Source organism: Crotalus tigris, unplaced genomic scaffold (assembly GCF_016545835.1).
Source record: "Crotalus tigris isolate CLP2741 ecotype Arizona unplaced genomic scaffold, ASM1654583v1 scf7180000018151.1857312, whole genome shotgun sequence".
NCBI classification, from domain to species: domain Eukaryota; kingdom Metazoa; phylum Chordata; class Lepidosauria; order Squamata; family Viperidae; genus Crotalus; species Crotalus tigris.
This window is the reverse complement of record NW_024096849.1, coordinates 247750-271012: the sequence shown is the minus strand read 5'-3', so window position 1 is coordinate 271012 and position 23263 is coordinate 247750. Positions and strand designations below refer to the sequence as shown.

The following is a 23263-nucleotide window of genomic DNA, read 5'->3' as shown; positions in this document are numbered from 1 at the left end:
GCATGGTTCTCTGCTTTGCTGAGTAAGGGGCATGCAGATTGCATCCACTGGAGGCGAAATCTGTCTGACGTATGTTTTCAGTCCATAGGAGAAAGAATAAAACTACCCAGATTAACCAACCATATCAGTTTACTGTTAAGATGCACATCGAACAGTTACAAAAATCTTCCTAGCTTTGTACGCAATTAGTCCTCGACTTACAACCACAGTCGAGCCCAACACTTCTGTTGCTAAGCGAGAGGTTTTGGCACCATTTTACGACCTTTCTTGCCACGTTTGTTAAGTGAATCGCTGCAGCTGTTAAATTAGTAACACGGTTGTGAAGTGAATCGGGCTTCCCCATTGACTTTGCTTGTCAGAAGGTCACAAAAGGGCATCTTGCAAGCCCGGGACACCGCAACAGTCATCAGTACATGCCAGTTGCCAAGCCTCTGAATTGTGATCATGTGACCGCAGGGATGCTGCAGTGGTCATCAGTATGAAAAATGGTTGTAAGTCACTTTTTCAGGGCTGCTGTAATTTTGAACGGTCACTAAATGAATGGTTATAAGTCGAGGACTGCCTGTATATCGTAGCAGCTCTGAAGCTAGGTTTCAGAAGGATTCGATGTGCGAATTCTGGAGAAGCATGTTGAAGTGTCCTCTTCAAGTAGATTGTAAAGTTCTTTCCTTTTGTGTTGTAATGCTTGTGTAATATTTCCACTTGTTCTCCCTTGTCTCTAGATGTAATACAATTCCAATTGAACTACCGATTCACGGGGAAAAAAATGGGAAATTAGAAGAGGAATATTAGTCCATTCTTGAAAGGAGTGGACTAGCCAAAAACCAGGTCTATCTACGCTTTGGGTTTCCTTGGGCCTAGTAGAGTGTATTGTCTCAGCCAAATATGAGAATAATGGTCAGGGAAATCATAGTTTTGCACAGTGTGAGTCCATTTTATAGAGATTGCACACTTGTCTTTGGTACAAAATAATAATAATAATAATAATAATAATAATAATAATAATAATAATAATAATAGGAGAAGATAACAAAATACAAAGACCTACAAATACACAGCTGGAATAGTGGACTGGACTCAAGCAGAACTAAAAGCAATGGATAGGCAGACCAGAAAAATAATGACAATGAATCACGCCCTTCATCCACGCAGTGACATTGATAGACTTTATCTACCAAGGCAAATAGGTGGGCGTGGAATGCTAAAAGTACATCAGATGGTTGAAGAAGAAAAAATGTCTTTGGAAGAATATCTGAAGAACAATGATGAAGATGCACTGAAATTAGTATATCAGGAAGGATTACTAACTACTGGAGAGACCAAACTGGCCTACAAGAAAGACCAAATGAAGAACAGAATAGAGGCATGGGAAGACAAAGCACTACATGGCCAATACATTAAAAAAATAGCTGGGAAAGCAGATAATAATAAAACCTGGCAATGGCTAAGAGCAGGAAACTTGAAGAAAGAGACCGAGGGACTAATTCTGGCTGCACAAGACCAAGCCTTAAGGACAAATGCATACAAAGTCAAAATTGAGAAGACAGCAACAGACAGTAAGTGCCGCCTATGCAAAGAAGCTGAAGAAAAAGTGGACCACTTGGTAAGCTGTTGCAAGAAGATTGCACAAACTGATTACAAGCAGCGGCATGACAAAGTAGCAACAATGGTGCATTGGAAGATCTGCAAAAAATATCATTTGCCTGTAAGCAAAAACTGGTGGGATCATAAAATAGAGAAAGTCATAGAAAATGATAAATTAAACTGCTCTGGGACTTCAGAATTCAAACAGACAAGCACCTGCAACATAACACCCCAGACTTAACAATTGTCGATAAGAAAGACAAAAAAGTCTGGATAGTGGACGTGGCAGTGCCGGGAGACAGCAGAATAGAAGAGAAAGAACTGGAGAAGATAACAAAATACAAAGACCTACAAATAGAAATAGAAAGACTGTGGCAAAAGCAAGCAAGGGTAGTACCAATAGTCATAGGCTCCTTGGGCGCAATCCCAAAACAACTGGAGCACCAATTGAACACCATTGGCATTGACAAATTTGCTATTAGTCAATTGCAAAAGGCGGCCTTACTAGGAACTGCTTCCATCCTGCGACGATATCTGTAATACCATCAAACATCCACATCTGCTATCCCAGGTCCTGGGTAAGGACTCGATAGGTAGACAAAATGCCAAATCCAGTCTGAACATCTGGCTGACTGTGCGATGATTGAGAATAATAATAATAGGAGAAGATAACAAAATACAAAGACCTACAAATAGAAATAGAAAGACTGTGGCAAAAGCAAGCAAGGGTAGTACCAATAGTCATAGGCTCCTTGGGTGAAATCCCAAAACAACTGGAGCACCATTGGCATTGACAAATTCGCTATTAGTCAATTGCAAAAGGCAGCCTTACTAGGAACTGCTTCCATCCTGCGACGATACCTGTAATACCATCGAACATCCATATCTGCCTATCCCAGGTTCTGGGTAAGGACTCGATAGGTAGACAAAATGCCAAATCCAGTCTGAACATCTGGCTGACTGTGTGATGATCCATAATAATAATGAAGTTGGAAGGGACCTTGGAGGTCATCTAGTCCAACCCCCTGCTCAGGCAGGAAACCCTATACCATTTTGGACAAATGGCTGTCCAGTCTCTTCTTAAAAACTTCCAGTGTTGGAGCATTCACCACTTCTGGAGGCAGATTGTTCCACTGGTTAATTGTTCTAACTGTTTCTCCTTAGTTCCAGGTTGCTTCTCTCCTTGATGAGTTTCCATCCGTTGCTTCTTGTCCTGCCTTCAGGCGCTTTGGAGAATAGCTTGACTCCCTCTTCTTTGGGGCAGCCCCTGAGATAGTGGAACACTGCTATCATGTCCCCCCTCATCCTTCTCTTCATTAACTTCATCACAGTCTCTCTCATTTTTTCTTCGTCATTTCTTTGTCTTGATTTGTGTTTCGTTCTATTCTGTGATCCAGGGGTAGGCAACCTCGGCTCTTTTATGACTCATGGACTTCAACTCCCAGAATTCCTGAGCCAGCATAGCATAAAAGAGCCGAGGTTGCCTACCCCTGTCTAGTCTATAGAATTTTGTAGCACTACGAAGCCATCTTCCAAAAGTATTCCTGTATATATTTTTTTTTCTGTAAAATAGTTCTCTGTTTTGGAAAAAAATTGCTTTGCAGAGTTACAAATGCTCAGAAAGAGTCTGCTTGGTGTAACGATGTCAAGGTAGAAACTGGAGACTGTGAGTTATTGGTTCCCACCTAGGCACGAAGCCAACTGGCTGACTTCCAGTTACTCTCTCACTTTAGGCAGGGACAAACCGCTTTTGAAAAATGTTGCCAACACAACTGCGGGGACTAGTTGAGACTGTTGCCAGGAGGCCCAGGCAGGCCCATGCAAACACTCAGGGACATAGAATTTAGAAATCTATTATGTCACATAATGTTGGGCATGATAGCTCAGCGATTAAGAAGCTGAACTTGTCAATCGGAAAGCTGACAGCCTGGATTTGAGACCTGAGCACCGCAGGCTGGGGCGACCGCCCGTTCTCGCCTCAGCTCCCGCCCAACTGGCAGTTCGAAAGCACGGAAATGTAGATAAATAGGTGTCTAAAATTTTGATCACATGACTATGAGGCCGATGCAACAGTCATAAGTGTGACAAAATGGCCGTACGTCACTGTTTTCAATGCTGTCGTAACTCCAAACAGTCATTAAATTACTGTAGGTCAAGGACTCCATGTATGTCTTTTTTTTTTAATTGAAAATTTTTTAAAATTTTACAAAAAAGTTCCCTTCCCCAAACCCTACCAACCCACCCCAACCCTCCCCCAACCTTCCCAGAGCTGAATACAGGCTTAATTAAGATTTAAAAGAAAAAATTTTAAACACAAATAAACCGTATACAAATTTGGTTACAATAATTAAACAAATTATAAAACACTTTAACACCAATATTTAAAAAGCAGAAAGAGAAAAAAAAAAAAGAAACAAGAAAAAGAAAAAAAAAGAAAATTAAAAAAAGAAAAGAATATCTAAAAAATATCTTAAACTTTAAATATAAATTACTCAAAAGCTAAATAATATTTTTTTATATCATACTTGTATTGTATAAAATTTATCCATCTTTTCCAAACCAAAAGGTATTTCTCTTGCGACTGATCTTTCAAGAAAGCCGAAATCTTTGCCATCTCCGCTAAGTAAGAAACTTTAAGAAACCATTCTTGCAAAGTAGGCAAAGATTCCTTCTTCCAACATTGCCCTACTAACAACCTAGCCGCTGTAATTAAAGGACTCCATGTATGTCTTAAGGCAGTGATGGCGAACCTTTTCGAGACCGAGTGCCCAAACTGCAACCCAAAACCCTCTTATGTATTGTCGGGTGCCGGGTGGGCATGGCCCATTGGGTGGGTGTGGCCCATTGGGTGGGCATGGCTGCGGTGGTAACGGCAGACTGGGTGAGACTAAAAAGTTCAATCAATCAATTCCAACTTCGTGAGATCTATTTTTTTTCCCGCGAGAAGTTGAAATTGATTGATTGAACCTATTTTTTTTGTGCACACGGCGGCAGAGGCCTAAAGCGAAAAGGTTTTATAAAACCCAGCTGAAGGCCTAGCACTGGGGCGATGGCACGTGTGCCCACAGAGAGGGCTCTGCGTGCCACCTGTGGCACACGTGCCACAGGTTCGCCACCATGGTCTTAAGGGGAAGTGAATGACACTCCTCAAAATTCCTTGATCCCTGGGGACGGGAAAAGTCTTTTGAGGAGAGGATATCTATTACCTTTGAGAGGAGAACGACTACACAATTCTTGGATGCTTAGAAGATGGGCCGCTTATAAATTTAACACTTAAAACTATATGACAGTGTAGTATTCCCAACACCTGGCATCCCATTGGGATGGAGCAGAGATAGCATGCAGTAGGCAAAAAGGCTTTTTGGTGTTTTAAGTGCCGTAAAAACACAGACTCTTTCACTTGACTATCCTTCAGTTTTGTGGTCTCTGGGTTGCTTAATCTAGGTCAGGGGTAGGCAACCTTGGCTCTTTTATGACTCGTGGACTTCAACTCCCAGAATTCTGAGCTGGCTCAGGAATTCTGGGAGTTGAAGTCCACGAGTCATAAAAGAGCCAAGGTTGCCTACCCCTGATCTAGGTTCAGTTTAGGTAGATTTTGGTTTCTCTTCCAGTAGGATCCTATTTCCATATGAATGAAAGGAGGAATGTTCTGTGAAGTGTCCTGAATTTTGGAGCATAAGCTGTCTCCGTGGCAGTGCATCTTATACCTATTAATTCTGATGACTGTTCACCCAAGAACTATGATTTCGCACTTAGAATAGACCCATTGTTTTGCTTGGTTCCTTCTTCCTGAACAGATTTAAAGGCTGTTATCTCTTGAAGAAATACAGTAGTGGCCAAAATGGTGGAAACCTTTTGGGAAAAGTGTACAGTAGAAATGCCACCTTTGGTTCAGTTTCCACCCATTTTTCTTCTCATTTCTTTAAACTGTAGCCTTGTTCACTTAATAATACAATTTTACATCGTTTTCTGGGCGACCAGTCAGCTCTTTGCACCATCGCTTTAATTTTATGACGTTTTGCAAGCTCACTAAATGAAAGAATACAAAACCCCCCAATCAACTTGATGGCAATCACATAATAACACACTGACAAATGTCCTCCTCTCAGCTTCAATACAGGATATCAATAACTGAATCCTACTGTGATCTGTTTGGCTCATTGCCAAAACAAGATGACACCCGATTGGCTCTCTAAACACTCATGCTCATTGGCTACAATCAGATGAAGGAAATCTACCTGATATCAACCTAAGCAAGTTGTGCTTCCTTTTTCTGGTTATTTGGCTACAACTTTTCGTAGAATATAGTACAGATAATTGAACAAACTTTGTTGCATTACATTCTTGATTAAATTATCTTTCCATTGATATATAATTTTATGGTATACTCCAAAAAAAGTGTTGTTATTAGCCATCAAACCTCAAAAATATACTTTTCCCAAAAGGTTTCCACAATTTTGGCCACTACTTGTAAAGTGAGTGGTTTTCTGAAAGAACATTTTTTTTAAATGTAGCGAGGAGGGGATTATTTCTGAGCCCATCTGATAAAACATGCAGTGGTTCATTCAGTCAGTTGAAATCTATGATTTAGGTCCAGCTTTTCGTTGTCCTCTGAAAAGTTTTGATAGATTTTATAGACTTGTAGATGAAAATATGCGCATAACTATATAACGAGTGCATGCACACATTCACCAGCGATCAGATGGCCAGGCAATTGGTCCTTTTAGACCCAGAGTCAGTGAACACACCAGTAAATGAAGGGATTTTAAGTTTTATTATTAGCTCAAGCAAACAGACTCGAAAGCCGAACATAAAAAGCATACATACCGCGCAAGATAACACCAAATCTCTTACAAGCTGCCAGACGCTCCTTAATAATGACAACAGAGATTACCCCATGGGTGGCCAGTTTTCACTGTATCTAGTGCTAGGTTCTGTGCTGAAGCTCCCAACCAACAGCCTCAATGTTTTTTTTTAATTATTGGCACCAAGACCTCATGGCCCTGCCATAGTCAGGAGGCTGCAAGACCAGATCTTGAATTGCTGGCCTGGGCTGGGAATCGAAAGTCTGTGACTTTCACAGTGGGAAAAGCCTTGAATCTCCATGAAGATTCACCCCCATCTTTATTCAATCAACGAGAATGAAAAATACTAAGCCGGCGAGTTCAGAATGAGCTCTAAAAGTCTAGACCAGAGGTCTCCAACCTTTTTGATTTGGCAGCCTGGAAAGGGAAGCAGGCACCGCTATGTGTGTGCGTGCAAATGGGCCACGGGCGCAAAAAGGAGCCCCATGCGTGCGCGCGCAAATGGGCTGTGTGTGAGCGCATGCGCACATGCAAACAGCCGCTCGCGAGTGCGTGCGCACATGCAAAGGGGGCTGCATGGGCGGGAGTGCTGCAAATGGGGCAGCATGTGCCCGTGCACTGGCCACCCCTTCACGTGGCCCAGTGGCCAAGAGGCCGGGTCCCGGTAGTGGGCCGCAGCCCACAGGTTGCGGACCCCTGGTCTAGACTTTTCAAAATATGAAGGAGAAATCAAAATATATCGTTAAGTTCCTCAGAATAACAGTGATCTTCTGCATTGCCACTACATAAGCTCTCATTCTCTCTCTCTCTCTCTCCCCCTCCTTCCCCCCCCTCTCTCTCTCTCACACACACACACACACACACAGAGAGAGATTGATAGATTAAATTTTTATGGTGCCCATCTCCCCTGTAAAGTGGCCTCTGGGCAACTTACAGATAAATAGACAAAGTTAATCAAAGGTAAGATAGAAAAGTAGATAAAAATTTAAAACTATGCAGATTAAAAATTTAAAACTACACAAGAAACCACGACCATGAGATGGATGTTAGGGAGATGAGGTCTTCTTATCCCAACAACTACTTCCAGCGGTGAGGGCTCCCTCGGGGTCTCAAAGGTCAACTGGCAAAATGAAGTTTTAATGCCCTTCCGGAAGGGGTGGGAGCAGTTCTCACCTCCAGTAGTAGAATGTTCTGGTGCTCGGTTAACAGAATAGCACTTATAGCAGGGGTTCTCAACCTTGGCAACTTTAAGACTTGTGGACTTCAACTCCCAGAATTCCTCAGCTGGCTGAGGAATTCTGGGAGTTGAAGTCCACAAGTCTTAAAGTTGCCAAGGTTGAGAACCCCTGACCTATAGTGTTGCCAGTTGACTTCTGCATCTATTTGTGCCTTAAGTGTGCTTGTTGCTTTTGGGATCTTCGGCAGGCAGAATCTGCCATTCCTACACAAACTGGCTAGGAGGAGATACGGTGGGAACCCATCTTTAGAGAGATCAGCGGAATGGGGAAGTGGAGAATAGCATTCGTGGCGTCAACCCCGTCTTCTGGAACAGCTTGCCCCCAGTGGTCAATTTGCCCTTCACCACTTTATTCTCTAGGACAGGGGTCCCCAACCTCTGGGCCATGGACCACTACCGGTCTGCAGCCCATTGGGAACCGGGCGTGCAAGTGGCGGGTGAGCCCATGAAGATTTATTTGCACATGTGTGGGGTTTCCGGGTGTGCAACCATCTTCCCCACCACCACCACCACCGCTGCTGGACTCAAAAAGTTATGGTCTGCTGCTTTAGGAAAGAGATTTAAAAAAATCCTCTTCTGGCCTTTTGAAGAATGAGTTTTTAGAGTAGAAGGCAGAAGCCAATTTACAATGACTTAATGGATGTTTTTAATGAAACTATAGTAAGCCACCTGGGATGTTTGAGTAGGCAGGCTAACAATAATTGTAATAAATTAATTAATAAACAACAACTCCCAGCAGCCCTAGGAAGCTTGGCCAAGAATAAGAGATGATGGCGGTTATAATTTAGTTATTAGCCGGAGTTCCAAGATTGCATATATGTTTTTTCATTAAGGACCATCTCCATTATGTCAGTGTCTATACATTTCATAGCTCAGGAGATCGTAGATTATTATTATTATTATTAAGTTGTTGAGATAGGATCTGTGAGATAAATGGCAAGGTTCCAAAGCCCTGGCTCATTACTCTGGGAGTGGGATGGGGGACAGAAATGGCACGGACTTTGTGCTTCCCTATTTAGCAAGCATTAGAAGAAAGCACATAAAAAAAAAATTGACCTTAGCGTAGTTCACCTACTCTAAATTATTTGGGGAAGGAAAATCCATTTGAATCCATGGGGTGCCCTGGGGAATGAGGATTTGAGGATGTGATTGACTGCAGATTTGCTCCATCTGTATGCTCAAGTAAAAAGGAAAGAAAGAGACACGAAGTGACAGCTGCTGCTGTCAACAGGGGACAGACAGGATGAGTAAAAGGGATTCAGAATATTATGAATCCCCCCCCTTTTTTTAGGACCTCTCCTGCCAGATTTGTTAAGTGAATCACCATAATTGTTAAGTTCGCAACAGGGTTATTCAATAAATCTGACTCCTCCATTGACTTTGCTTGTCAGAAGGGCACAAAAGGACATCATGTGATCCCAGGACACTGCAGCCGTTATAAATACAAGTCAGTTGCCAAGCGTTTGAATTTTGGTCACATGACCATGGGGATGCTGCAGTGGTCATAAATGTGAAAAATCGTCCTAAGTCAGTGTTTTTCAACCTTGACAATTTTAAGGCACGTGGACTTCAACTCCCAGAATTCCACAGCCAGAATGTCCTAAGTCATTCTGTCCCGTTGTAACTTCGAACAGGCACTAAACGAATGTTGAGGATTACCTAAAGCTGATGCCTTCAAACATTTAATCCTTCCTAGTTAATTAATACTGCATCCAGTTTTGGTCACCACGATGTAAAAAAGATGTTGAGACTCTAGAAAGAGTGCAGAGAAGAGCAACAAAGATGATCAGGGGACTGGAAGCTAAAACATATAAGGAACGGCTGCTGGAATTGGGGATGTCTAGTTTAACGAAGAGAAGGACAAGGGGGGACATGATAGCAGTGTTCCAGTATCTCAGGGGCTGCCACAAAGAAGAGGGAGTCAAGCTATTCTCCAAAGCACCTGAAGGCAGGACAAGAAGCAACGGGTGGAAACTAACCAAAGAGAGAAGCAACCTAGAACTAAGGAGAAACTTCCTAAGAGTTAGAACAATTAACCAATGGAACAACCTGCCTCCAGAAGCGGTGTATGCGCCAACACTGGAAGTTTTTAAGAAAAGACTGGACAGCCCTTTATCCGAAATGGTGTAGGCTTTCCTGCCTGAGCAGGGGGTTGGACTAGATGACCTCCAAGGTCCCTTCCAACTTTATTATTATTGTTGTTGTTGTCATTTTCTCCACCTCTACCCCTGCACTCTATGGATAAATCGGCAGAATATTCCAAAGTCTGACATTTCGTAAGGAATACTGGCTGAGAATTGTGGAAATTTCAGTCTCAACTTATCTTGTGTCCGATGCGGCTGATACAAACAGCACTGACCACCTCACTGTGTTTGTATCTGTTCCATGAGACTCAAAGTGCCATCAGCACTTTATCCTCTAGGACAGGGGTCCTTAAACCCCCAGGCCACGGAATATTATTGAGCTTGGTGGCATGTGGATTTGGGGAGAGAAAATAGTGCACAAATGTTCAAGCTACGGTAAATGGAATTTTATTACTTATCTTTGACACGCAATACCAGAACAATACGTCTTTCTTGAAAAGCTGAGTGGAAAGAAATCTTTGTTGCAATTTAGCAAGGTTTTTGCCTGAAAACCGAAAGGAAATGCTTGATAGAAATCGAGGTTTCATGCACATTGCCCACTGTATCTCTTAGCATCTTTAATTATGACTGATTCACAATACTGAGACAAAAATGATTCACTGTTTTCTATCTGGAACAAACACTTGACAGTATGTGATGTCTGGAACTCTCTTTTTCTACTGGCTTTTGTTTTACAGTGTTTCAGTCGTACCTTGAATAGCTTGAACTGGTCAGTTTAGCTCAGAGGTTTTCAAACTTTCTGGTACTCTGATCTCCTAAAAGGATAAGTGTGAATTTGACCCTCTGTCGTGTCTAAAGAGATCATTGTTGATTTCAGAAAAGGCAGGCACAGCCACACTTCTGTGTGCATTAATGATTCACCTGTGGAGAGGGTTACCAGCATCAAATTCCTGGGTGTGCAGCTAACAAGTAGGCTGGCTTGGTTGCTCAACAGCGAGACACTGGTGAAGTCGGCACAGCAGCGCCTGCATTTTCTGCGCCGCATGAGAAAAGCACGTCTTCCTTCCCCTGTCCTGACCACTTTCTACAGAGGGACGATCGAGAGCATCCTGTCATACGGCATCACAGTCTGGTTTGGAGGCATCACTGCTTCAGACAGGAAGGTGGTACAGAGAGTGGTGAGAATGGCCGAAAAGATCATTGGCAGTTCCCTGCCTCCCATCCAGGACATAGCACAGAAGCGCTGCTTGGGCAGGGTCTGTAAAATTATCTGGGACACTACACATCCTCTTCACAACCTGTTTTCCTTGTTACCTTCTGGGAGGAGACTTCGTGGTATCCATAGCAGAACATCCAGATTCAGCCAGAGTTTCATTCCGTAAAGCATTAACCTTGCGAACTCTCAAGCTTCCTCCTTCCGTTATATATTCAAGATGGACAATGTTTAATATTTATTTGCTACGTATATGTAGAGATGTGGGTCTATACATATGTTGTTCGTAGTATGTTTAGGTGTGTGTCATGTATGTGTTTTACTTTGAGAGCGGGCAACTAAATTTCATTTTTGATGTGTCCCATTGTGCCCACAGTATAAAAATGACAATAAAGATAATCTAATCTAATCTTATCTTATCTTATCTTAATTCTAATTATTTCGGATTTAGCGTGGAGCAAGAAATAAATATACTGTACATTCACAAGATAACTACTTTCTTGACCTTGCGGTTAGTTGATCTTCTTTTCATTTGCCACCCAGGAAAAACCTCTTCCGTTCTGAAAGGCTGAGCACTTAAAGTAATGGATAAAATTATGGAAAACTCTTTCCTGTGCTTCCACATATTCCCCAAAGACCACAGATATATTACTATGCACCACATAGAAGTCATCTGTCAGAAGGAATCGGTCCCATTTGCTACTGTGATTGGTGGGTGGTTTTGGCAGATGATGGCTAGATTTGCAAGTTTAGCCATCTCATAAATTTATTCTGGGCTTCTCTCCCTGCAGCGATAAAGCCAAGGGTTGTTGGCAGTGTTCCCATTGCCTTACCTACACAAAGTTGATTGTACCTCTACACTTCCGCTTTTTTCCAGGAGATGCAACCCATTAGTTGAGAACTCTTGACTTAAATTGATCAGTGTCTCTCTTCTCAGTTTGAAAATTAGATGGGTGAACATTTTATGGTTACTTGCCGTACATCATCATCATCATCATCATCATCATCATCATCATCATCATCATAATGATGATGGAAGGGACCTTGGAGGTCATCTAGTCCAACCCCCTGCTCAGGCAGGAAACCCTACACCATTTCGGACAAATGGCTGTCCAGTCTCTTCTTAAAAACTTCCAGTGTTGGAGCATTTACTGCTTCGGGAGGCAGGTTGTTCCACTGATTAATTGTTCTCACTGTCAGGAAGTTTCTCCGTAGTTCTAGGTTGCTTCTCTCCTTGATTAGTTTCCACCCGTTGCTTCTTGTCCTGCCCTCAGGTGCTTTGGAAAATAGCTTGATTCCCTCTTCTTTATGGCAGCCCCTGAGATATTGGAATACTGCTATCCTGTCCCCCCTCGTCCTTTTCTTCGTTAAACTAGACATACCCAATTCTAGCAACCGTTCCTTATATGTTTTAGCCTCCAGTCCCCTAATCAACAATTCCAGGCCACTCTATCATTATGGTTACTACCACAAAGTTGCATGTAAATTATATCACATATTATATTTTGGGTGTCCTTTTTTTTTTTTTTTTTTGCTGTACATTATATATGCTACTATAAGGCAGCTGGCAGTTGAAATGGATATTTAAAATAGCCTTTGGATATAAAGTGCTGTATATGTATCTGTAGCTAAGTATTAAGTACTGAGTCATATAGCATCAGAGTCTGGTTTGGAAGCATCCCTGCTTCAGACAGGAAGGCGGTGCAGAGAGTGGTGAGGATGGCAGAAAAGATCATTGGCAGTTCCCTCCCTCCCATCCATCAGATAGGAAGGCGGTGTAGAGAGTGGTGAGGACGGCAGAAAAGATCATTGGCAGTTCCCTCCCTTCCACCCAGGACATGGCACAGAAGCCTTGGTTGAGCAGGATTATTTGGGACATCACACATCCTCTTCACAACCTGTTTTCCTTGTTATCTTCCGGGAGGAGGGGGCTCCGTGGTATCCGTAGGCTTGGAGATACCTGTTTTGGAAGAAACTGGATTAGAATAGGTGCACGTAAAATCAATATGACTTTAAACAAGGGCGTAAAATGGTCAATAAAGGAGTCCTTTATCAGAGGAGTGATTATTTATTCTGCTCACAGCTGGTGGTGTCATAATGTTTACTGGGGTTTGCAGAGGACGTGCACAGAACAAAAAGGGTCAGGATGCCAGAAGACTTCCTTCTTATCTGCAGCATTAGATGTGTACCTTGAGAATTGCACAAGGCTAGCTGCAGGTAATCTCTTCCGAAGAGAAGCAAACGGAGAGATGAGAAAAGGTTCAGGAGAGAAGTAAACATAAAGAGACCAAAAAAAGAAAAAAGATGAAACAAACCCACGGTATACTTAGGCCTTACAAAAAGATAGCCATCGACAGTAATAGTTTAGCTTCTTGTGGGAATTGTGTCATTCAGCTGCGGTTCAAAAAGCCTTGCTGAATTTTCACTAACTGCCATTGTTGAAAAAAGATTGACATGCTGAAAATAAAAGAAGAGTGACTATTCAAACCAATATTATGACGCCCTTGCTGTAGAATTTTAGAGCATGTGTGGAATCAGAGCTCTTCCCCGCAATAAATGTGCATCTCCTGAACTGACTGACTGATTTTCTCTCTCCCCCCTCCCTTCCTCCATCTCCCTCCTTCCCTCCCTCACTCCCTCCATCTCTCTCTCTCCCTCTCTCTGTCTCTCCATCTCTCTCTGTCTCTCTCCTTCCATCTCCCTCTCTCCCTCTCTCTGTCTCTCCATCTCTCTCTCTCTCCCTCCTTCTCCCTCCCTCCATCTCTCTCCCTCCATCTCTCCCTCTCCATCTCCCTCCTTCCATCTCTCTCCCTCCCTCCATCTCTCTCTCTCCCTCTCTCTGCCTCTCCATCTCTCTCTGCCTCTCCTTCCATCTCCCTCCATCTCTCTCCCTCCCTCTCTCCCTCTCCATCTCCCTCCTTCCATTTCTATCCCTCCCTCCCTCTCTCCCTCCCTCCCTCTCTCTCTCTCCCCCTCCATCTTTCTCTCCCCCTCCATCTCTCTCTCTATCCCTCCCTCCCGCCACCTCTCTCTCCCTCCCTCCATCTCTCTCTCTCTGATTCTCTCTCTTTCTCCCTCCCTCCCTCTCCCTCTCTCCCTCTCCTTCTCTCCAGTGTTTTCATATAACTCTTTGGCAGTCTAATTAAAATTGTCAATGTCTTGTCTGTCGGGCATTCATCATTTTGGAAAGGCCACATCTGTTCTTTTGTTATATTCCTGCTACCAGAGCTAGATACAATCCAAGACTTGGCTATGCTAACCCGCCTAACATCCCCATGAATCTTCCTTTGAGGGAGCAATCTGGTCAGTTGATTTGAAAGCTTCAGAAGGCGGCTGATCTCATACTTGAAATGAGATGATTCTCTTTTCAGCGGTCCCGTATTCTGATGTGAGGTTTCTTCCCCACTCTCATTTCTGTAAAATAAAGCCTCCTTTGAATCATCGGCATCTTTGTAGCACAGGGTTGAACTGTGAGACCCTTGCTGCTGTTTGAGCTTGGTGGTTTTCTTGCAGACCTTTTTTTGACCCAGCTAGGTAACATTATCAGTGCTAGAAGGGAGTGGGGTTTTCTCTCTGTTTATATTAGTGGCTTGCCATGTCAGTATTGGTTGGAAGTGTTTTCTTCTTGGTAGTTCTTGATTTGGTTGTTGTTTAATGTTGGGTTTCTTGATCGGGATATTGTTTACTGCAGGGGTCTTCAAACTTGGCCACTTTAAGACTTGTGGACTTCAACTCCCAGAATTCCTCAGCCAGCCAGGGCTGGCTGAGGAATTCTGGGAGTTGAAGTCCACAAGTCTTAAAGTGGCCAAGTTTGAAGACTCCTGATTTACTGCTTGATTGCTGGTCTAGCATTAATCTTCGTTTTAATCTCTGCTTATTTGGGTGTTGATTGCAGGCTGGGGGAGTGTTTTAAGTCTTTTCTTCTTGTTTCTTTTTTCCTTTTTTTGTTTTTCTCTTTGGAATCGTATGTAGATATCCATTGAATTCCTTTAAATTGAGTTAGGCTTGTGGTGACTTCAGGCCCACATCCATTGGCTTTTCTTGGCAACCCTAAGAAAGTAGTTTGCCATTGCTTTTCTCTTTTCACAACTTTGTGGTCTTGTCTATAGCCCTGGGATTTCCTGAAGGTTTTCCATCCAGTACTAACTAGGTCCAATTCTCCTTTTTTTGGTTCTTTTTGTTTCCGAGGCCCACCAAGGGTTATTAGCATTAATAGCAGGTATGAAGATTTCAGTACAGTATCTGGGATTGTCCATGCCCTTATTATGGAGAATAGGCTGATATTTCAGCATAAGGAAGATAAATATACGCTTCCTTTCGCTGAATGGATTGAAGATTTGATTCTACTTGACACCAGTGAGTGAATTGGTTATAGATGTAAGCTTTGTATAATCAAATACGGGACTTATTTGTAGAGAATACAGTAAGTTAAAATATCATAATGTAAGTATGAGAAATATATACGTCTTCAATAATAAGTGGAATAGGCAAGTAGGCCTAGAATTACAACTTTATACTTATGATATATATTATGTTTCCTTTGTCATCTTTTTTTCACTTTTCTGTTAGAAGGCTTTTCATGTTTTTTCTTCCGTTTGACGATGTATTATTTTTTGTGTTTTGCTCCTTTTTGTATTTTTGCTATTAATTAAAAAGCAATAAAATAACTGCCAAGCAAATAGTTCTCGATTTACAACAGTTCATTTAGTGACCGTTCTAAGTTACAACGGCACTGAAAAAAGTGACTTAATGACCACTTTTCAGACTTACGGCCATTGCAGCAGCCCAAGATCATGTGATCAAAATTCAGACACTTGACAATAGACTCATATGACAATTGCAGTGTCCCGGGGTCACGTGATCACCACTTAGCCACCATGTTAATAACTTAACAACTACAGTGATTTCATTTAACAACTGTGGCAAGAAGCATCTTAAAATGGGGCAAAATTCACTTAACTGATGTTTCATTTAGCAACAGAAATTTTGGGCTCAATTGCTGACGTAGGTTGAGGACTGCCAGTGTCTAATATTTATTTATTTATTCCATTTCTACAGTCACCTGTCCCAATCCAACAGACTCTGGACCATGAGGCAACATCTCAATAATTAAAACCACAAAACCACAAAAACGGTTACAAATTATACATATAGGAAACCAAAAATTATCATAATGAGTACATAAAATTAGCAGGAATCAACATGCAAGTTAATATCAAAAAGGTACGATTGATATTGTTTATGATGTGCGTGTCTTCCATTACATCAAGTAATTAGATTACATTTCAGACCTGCTCGTGAACTGGAACGGTGCATATTAATTGAATTGTGCAGGAGTGAAAATTTCAGAATTGTTTTTGTGGATATTTGTTGTATAATATAATATATAATATCCTAAGTAGTTTACATAATGGATGTAAAGAAGGAATGAAAATTTACTGCGTTAAAACACCGTTTTCTCTGTTAATTGATTTTTAGTAATTAGCAGTTGAGATAATAATGTAATATGCCTCTGCAAAGATGAATGGATATTTTAAGAATGTGCGCACTTAGCTATAATTGGTCTTTTTAATGGATTCAAATATAAATCTGTGAAAAGTACTTGCGAAAAATGGAAGGACCATTTATAAAAGACTCTGGCAAATCGTTTAAAGTGATGGAATTTCCTTTTATAAATGCTTTAAGACTGTTGTCAACGGGCACCAGAGTGGTACCAGTATGGTACCCAACTTGCTTACACATACAGTAGAAACATATGCTTCAACATGGAAACAGATGCTGCCAACTGAAATAACTACATGTATATTTACACATTAATGATGTTACAGCTACAAACACACCAAACAGCAAACTTAAAAGGCCAATCAAGCAGCTCTCATCAACTTCATCTCTCTACAACAGGGGTGGCAAACTCAATTTCATTGAGGGCCGCATCAGCATTGCAGTTGTCCTCGTGGGATCGGGTAGGTGTGGCCAGGGTGGGCGCGGCCTACTGGGTGGGCATGGCTGGAGTGGGTGTGGCCTATTGGGTGGGCGTGGCCAGCTCTACATCGTTTACGTCAAGGGTGCCTGTGGGGGCCTGGGCAGGAGTGGGACAGATCTGAGGGTCTCTGGCAGAAGGGGGTGGGACCGGGGTAAGCGCCAAGGCATGGCCCACTGGAGGAGTCTCACTGCCTGCTGAAACCTCTCCCCCGGAGCCCATCAAGCCAAATATGTGAAGTAGGCGAGGGCCATTTGCTAGCCACTTCCAGGCGATGGTGCATTTGTTCATTCCTCACAAAGGGTGACCCCTTCCCAGCATGCACCCAGGGGGCGAGGCCGACATGGCAGGGGCTGGTTCCTCGCTGTTTTCAAGCAGCCTTGTGGAGCTAAGACTGAATGCATTTCAGCATAGACGGCCGCCCCAAAATTCTACAGTGGCTCCCGGCTGGCCTGGGCCAGGGCCAAGGCAGCGGGGGCCGTTCCCTCACTGTTTCCAGGATGGCTTCGCGGGCTACATGAAACCACTTTGCGGGCCGCATCCGGTCCCCGGGCATTGTGTTTGACATGTCTGCGCTACAACCTTGAATTAGAAATGTCTCAAAGCAATTAAAATATTGATTGATAACCCACTTTTTTTTTCATAAATATGCTTCCTCCTCCTGTAGATTGGGCTGAGAGAGAGAGAGAGAGAGTGATTGGCCCAAAGTCACCCAATTGGCTTTCATGGCTAAGATGGGACCGGAACTCACCATCTCCTGGTGATTAGCCCAAATTCACCCAGCCAGGTTTTATGCCTGAGGTAGAACTAGAACTCACTGTCTCCTAGTGATTGACTCCCGCCCCACAGATTTCACTGCTTTTGCATTATGTGAAGTGCCTCTTTTGAAGGATTTCAGAGGAAATTGTGTAGTCTTGGGAGGAATAGAGCACCCTGGCAACAAACTCTTACATTTTCTGCATCCCTAGAGAAATGTGTTGTGAGGCTTTCAAAGCTCTTTGCAACCCGTCAATTGTATTTCAGCTTTTCTCTTTGCTACATCTATATGCAGAGTCCTAAATAGCTACGTACTTAAGAACCAGTAGAGTCCTTCAAAATACTTCACTAAGTGCTCATATTTGAGAAGTTCCATCCGCCTTTATGCCTCGACCCTCCATCAGGTGAAAGTAGCTAGCAATTTGTTTCAAGAGTAAAACTTCACTTCAATTTCTTTCCTGTTCATATTCTGTATTTATTTCATCTCTCCGTCTCTTGTTAGTCGTAATGAGTTTTGTGCCTTGTTTGTTATAATATAGTAACGGTAACAGTCACAGAGTTGGAAGGGATATTGGAAGTCATCTAGTCCAACCCTCTGCTCTCGCAAGAGACCCATACTATTTCTGATAGATGGCTATCCAGTCTCTTCTTAAAAGCCTCCAATTTTTGTGATACCCACAATTTCCAAAGGCAATTTATTCCACTGGTTAATTGTTCTCACTGTTAGGAAATTTCTCCTCAGTTCTAGGTTGCTCATCTCCTTGGTTAGTTTCCATCCGTTGTTTCCTGTCCTGCCTTCAGCTGCTTTGGAGAATATGTTGACCCCCCTCTTCCTTGGGGCAACCCCTCAAATATGGGAAGACTGCTATCATGTCACCCCTGGTCCTTCTTTTCACTAGATTAGGTATGCCCAATTCCTGCCATTGTTCTTCATAAAATGTTATCAAAGAGGTGCAACCCATTTCTTGACAGAAGCCCTTCCTGTGTGTAGTGTAGACCCTGGTCCAGGAATTCAGCATTTTAGCCGGGACATTCAGAATCTTCTGTTGCTCAAGCCATGACCTTCGGCTGAAAATGTGAACAAAAAACTGTACCTGTGCTTCAAACTCCTTTGTCTTCCTGACAGGATCATGATAGCCTCATGATAGTTCCATATTTTTTTTCTGGCAGTGTCATTTGTTCCAGGATAAAGCAGAAAACAAAAGGGACAATATTCAGCAGTCAGGTCAGCTTCTCTACAAATCTGGGAAAGACCACACTGTCAACACTGCAACAATCCTGCAACAATCCAGTTTTGGTCATCACAATGTAAAAAAGATGTTGAGACTCTAGAAAGAGTACAGAGAAGAGCAACAAAGATGATCAGAGGACTGGAGGCTAAAACATATAAGGAACGGTTGCTGGAATTGGGTATGTCTAGTTTAATGAAGAGAAGGACGAAGGGGAACATGATAGCAGTCTTCCAGTATCTCAGGGGCTGCCCCAAAGAAGAGGGAGTCAAGCTATTCTCCAAAGTGCCTGAAGGCAGGACAAGAAACAATAGATGGAAACTAACCAAGGAGAGAAGCAACCTAGAACTAAGGAGAAACTTCCTGACAGTGAGAACAATTAACCAGTGGAACAACCTGCCTCCAGAAATGGTGAATGCTCCAACACTGGAAGTTTTTAAGAAGAGACTGGACAGCCATTTGTCCGAAATGGTATAGGGCAGTGATGGCGAACCTTTTAGAGACCGAGTGCCCCAAAACTGGCCCCGCCCCTGCTCCACCCCCTGCCCCGCCCACACTCCGCCCCCATCCTGCTTGCCCGCACGGCCACTCACTGCCTCCAGAGCCCACCGCAGATCGCCCAGCAGTGCCATGGCGGCCACGCCCTCTGCCCATGCCCCACAGCATCAACTGTGCGCAATGAGGTGTGGGCCACGCTCAGGAGCGACTCTCCTCTGGGGGGGTTGCTGGTGAGGGGATCGCGAGGGGAGGCAAGGCTGGGGCAACGGCACATGTGCCTACAGAGAGGGCTCCGAGTGCCGCCTCTAGCACCCTTTCCATAGGTTTGCCACCACTAGTATAGGATTTCCTGCTTGAGCATGGGGTTGGACTAGATGACCTCCAAGGTCCCTTCCAACTTTATTTTTTATTATTATTATGGATCATCGCACAGTCAGCCAGATGTTCAGACTGGATTTGGCATTTTGTCTACCTATCGAGTCCTTACCCAGGACCTGGGATAGGCAGATGTGGATGTTTGATGGTATTACAGATATCGTCGCAGGATGGAAGCAGTTCCTAGTAAGGCAGCCTTTTGCAATTGACTAATAGCGAATTTGTCAATGCCAATGAAGTTCAAGTGGTGCTCCAGTTGTTTTGGGATTGCACCCAAGGAGCCTATGACTATTGGTACTACCCTTGCTTGCCTTTGCCACAGTCTTTCTATTCCTATTTGTAGGTCTTTGTATTTTGTTATCTTCTCCAGTTCTTTCTCGTCTGTTCTTTTTTATTATGATGATGATGATTATGATGATGATGATGACACTGCTACGGGTGGCTCACAGTAAAAGGCAATAAAAAAAATAAGAAAACGCCAAACAAATGGCAAATCCAGTTAATACAGAGGTCCCCAACCTTTTGGGCACCAGGAACCGGTTCCATGGAGCTTTTTCTGCGGACCACAGGGTGCACGGTTGTGTGTGCTGCCTGCATCCTACGGATGGGGCTTTGCTTGTTCGTGCGGACTGTTTGCTGGCATAACGCGGCCCAGTACCGGTCCACGGACCGGCGGTTGGGGACCCCTGAGTTAACATATATAAAACAAATGTCATCAGAGATTCCAGCCATCCTAATCCAAGTCTGGGAGGAGAGCCGGCTCTTTAAAGCTTTCTAGAGTGGCATTAGAATGGGAATCCTAGGGTTGTTTTCTGAAACCCAGGTTAAGCTGAAGCTGCAGAACTTCATCTGGATAATCATTTCAACATTTGCAAACATTTTTACAGCAACCATTCAAAGCTACATCTTTTAGTTACTGCTTAGATATGCCTGCTTCCGTAGAGTGGATGGGCCTCCTTGAAGAGCAGAAGCATTTATACGTCGGCAAATAATAATAATAATAATAATAATAATAATAATAATAATACGACAGAGAAGAAGAAGAAGAAGACGACGACAAAGCACTACATGGCCAATACATAAAAAAATAGCTGGGAAAGCAGATAATAATAAAACCTGGCAATGGCTAAGAGCAGGAAAATTGAAGAAAGAGACCGAGGGACTAATTCTGGCTGCACAAGACCAAGCCTTAAGGACAAATGCATATAAAGTCAAAATTGAGAAGACAGCAACAGACAATAAGTGCTGCCTATGCAAAGAAGCTGAAGAAACAGTGGACCACCTGGTAAGCTGCTGCAAAAAGATTGCACAAACTGATACAAGCAGCGGCACGACAAAGTAGCAACAATGTGCATTGGAAGATCTGCAAAATATATCATGTGCCTGTAAGCAAAAACTGGTGGGATCATAAAATAGAGAAAGTCATAGAAAATGATAAAATTAAACTGCTCTGGGACTTCAGAATTCAAACAGACAAGCACCTGCAACATAACACCCCAGACTTAACAATTGTCGAGAAGAAAGACAAAAAAGTCTGGATAGTGGATGTGGCAGTGCCTGGAGATAGCAGAATAGAAGAGAAAGAACTGGAGAAGATAACAAAATACAAAGACCTACAAATAGAAATAGAAAGACTGTGGCAAAAGCAAGCAAGGGTAGTACCAATAGTAATAGGCTCCTTGGGTGCAATCCCAAAACAACTGGAGCACCACTTGAACACCATTGGCATTGACAAATTCGCCGTTAGTCAATTGCAAAAGGCGGCCTTACTAGGAACTGCTTCCATCCTGCGACGAGATTAGTAATATCATCAAACATCCACATCTGCCTATCCCAGGTCCTGGGTAAGGACTCGATAGGTAGACAAAATGCCAAATCCAGTCTGAACATCTGCCTGACTGTGCGATGATCGATGATAATAATAATAACAGTAAAATTGGAAGGGACCTTGGAGGTCATCTAGTCCAACCCCCTGCTCAGGCAGGTAAGCCTATACCATTTTGGACAAATGGCAGTCCAGTTTCTTCTTAAAAACTTCCAGTGTTGGAGCATTCACCGCTTCTGGACGATAACCTTTTTTTTTTGCGATTTTGAAGTCAGCGCAATGTGCACTTTCAGCATTTGTGTTTTGTGGCTTGTTGAGGTGGCAGTGAATTATGGGGTTCGTTCCAAAGGCTCCTGTCAGAGAATGTCACAGATTATTTCAACCAGGCCGTTTTTTACCCTGATGCTTCTTAACCTGGTATTAAAACGCCATGAAAATTGCCTTATCTTGAATAGCAGTTTATTCAGTCATTGGAGGCAGTGGGTAGGACGTGAATAGTAACATCATATTTCATATCACGCAGTTATCTTAAAATTTATTCTCATTTTCGGGCCAGAGTGCCCCCAGCTTCTTTTGAATGCTGAAATAACAGAGTTGTAGTTAGATTTGTAACTTCAAATAGTCACCAAGCCAACTCTTGTAAGTCCTGTACATCCCTTGCAAATAGACATGACATTCTTTGCTCCTTCTTCTCTGGAACATGCTCTGGAAACATAGCATTAGAGTAATTGGGGAAGAAAAAAGAAAACCCTAAGCAGGGGAAAATTATTTTTGCAATAAAATTTTACCCCCTAACAGTTTAGCTGTAGGTTCCAAAAGGAATACTGTGGGCCTTTTCCGCATATTTCCAATGATACCACCAGATGTTATTATTCTGATCATACTTACAGAATTACCATATTTGGCACCCAATTGTGAGTTTAACTGTTAATGGTTTTGAAGGTTCTAGTAATATTCATGTTTGGAATTTAAAGAGCGCCCTTGAAGTATAAGTCTGCAAGGCTAGATAAACCCTAATTAAACTTGGCAAATGCTTCTGGAAAGAACCAGCTTCCTGGAATATTGTTGACATTGGAGAGAATTTTGGAGCTGCCACGATTGACACAGATTCCCCCCCCCCCAAAATTATTATTTTATGAACCGGCTTCTGCCTGTGGCCGAGTTCTAACAAGAGGATACTGATGGATGTCTATGGAGATTCTCAATCATCCAGGTCATGGTTATCCCAAAGGTGCTTTTTTCCAGGAGGCAACTGGACCTTGTGTTTCTTTTGAAGACGTTTCGCTTCTCATCCAAGAAGCTTCTTCAGCTCTGACTGGAGGGTGGGGAATGGAAGGATTTACACTCCTCGCAGACGGTCATTTGCATTCTTTTAGAGCAGCGGTTCTCAACCTGTGGGTCAGGACCCCATTTGGGGTCGAATGACCATTTCACGGGGGTCGCCAAACAACGCAGTCCGCCATTCCCCCCCCCCTTTTCCGTAGCTGTACTACTCCCTTTTATTCTATTGGCTTTTGAAAGCCAATAGAATAGACTCTCTTGAATAGAGTCTAATTCTATTTGCTTTCAAAAGCCAATAGGAATTGTCCAGGCTGTCTCTGCCCTGCTGAGCCCGCCAAAAGTCCCATTCTGCAAACGGTGCTGCAAGTTGTCTGCAGTGAAGGCGAGCTGTCTGGA

General features: G+C 43.0%; 1 protein-coding gene across 2 annotated transcripts in view; it reads left to right on the top strand.

Moving 5' to 3' along the window:
* The window catches only part of LOC120310211 (catenin alpha-2-like), a 152650-nt gene that overhangs the window by 9337 nt on the left and 120050 nt on the right, over nt 1-23263 (top strand). Inside the window, exon 1 of one of the 2 annotated variants that reach the window (XM_039348364.1) lies at nt 16009-16146. The exons of the other annotated variant lie outside the window; for it this stretch is intronic. The gene's annotated coding sequence lies outside the window, so the exon portion shown is untranslated. Of the gene's footprint in view, nt 1-16008; nt 16147-23263 lie in introns of those variants that run through there. 2 annotated transcript variants of the gene reach the window in all.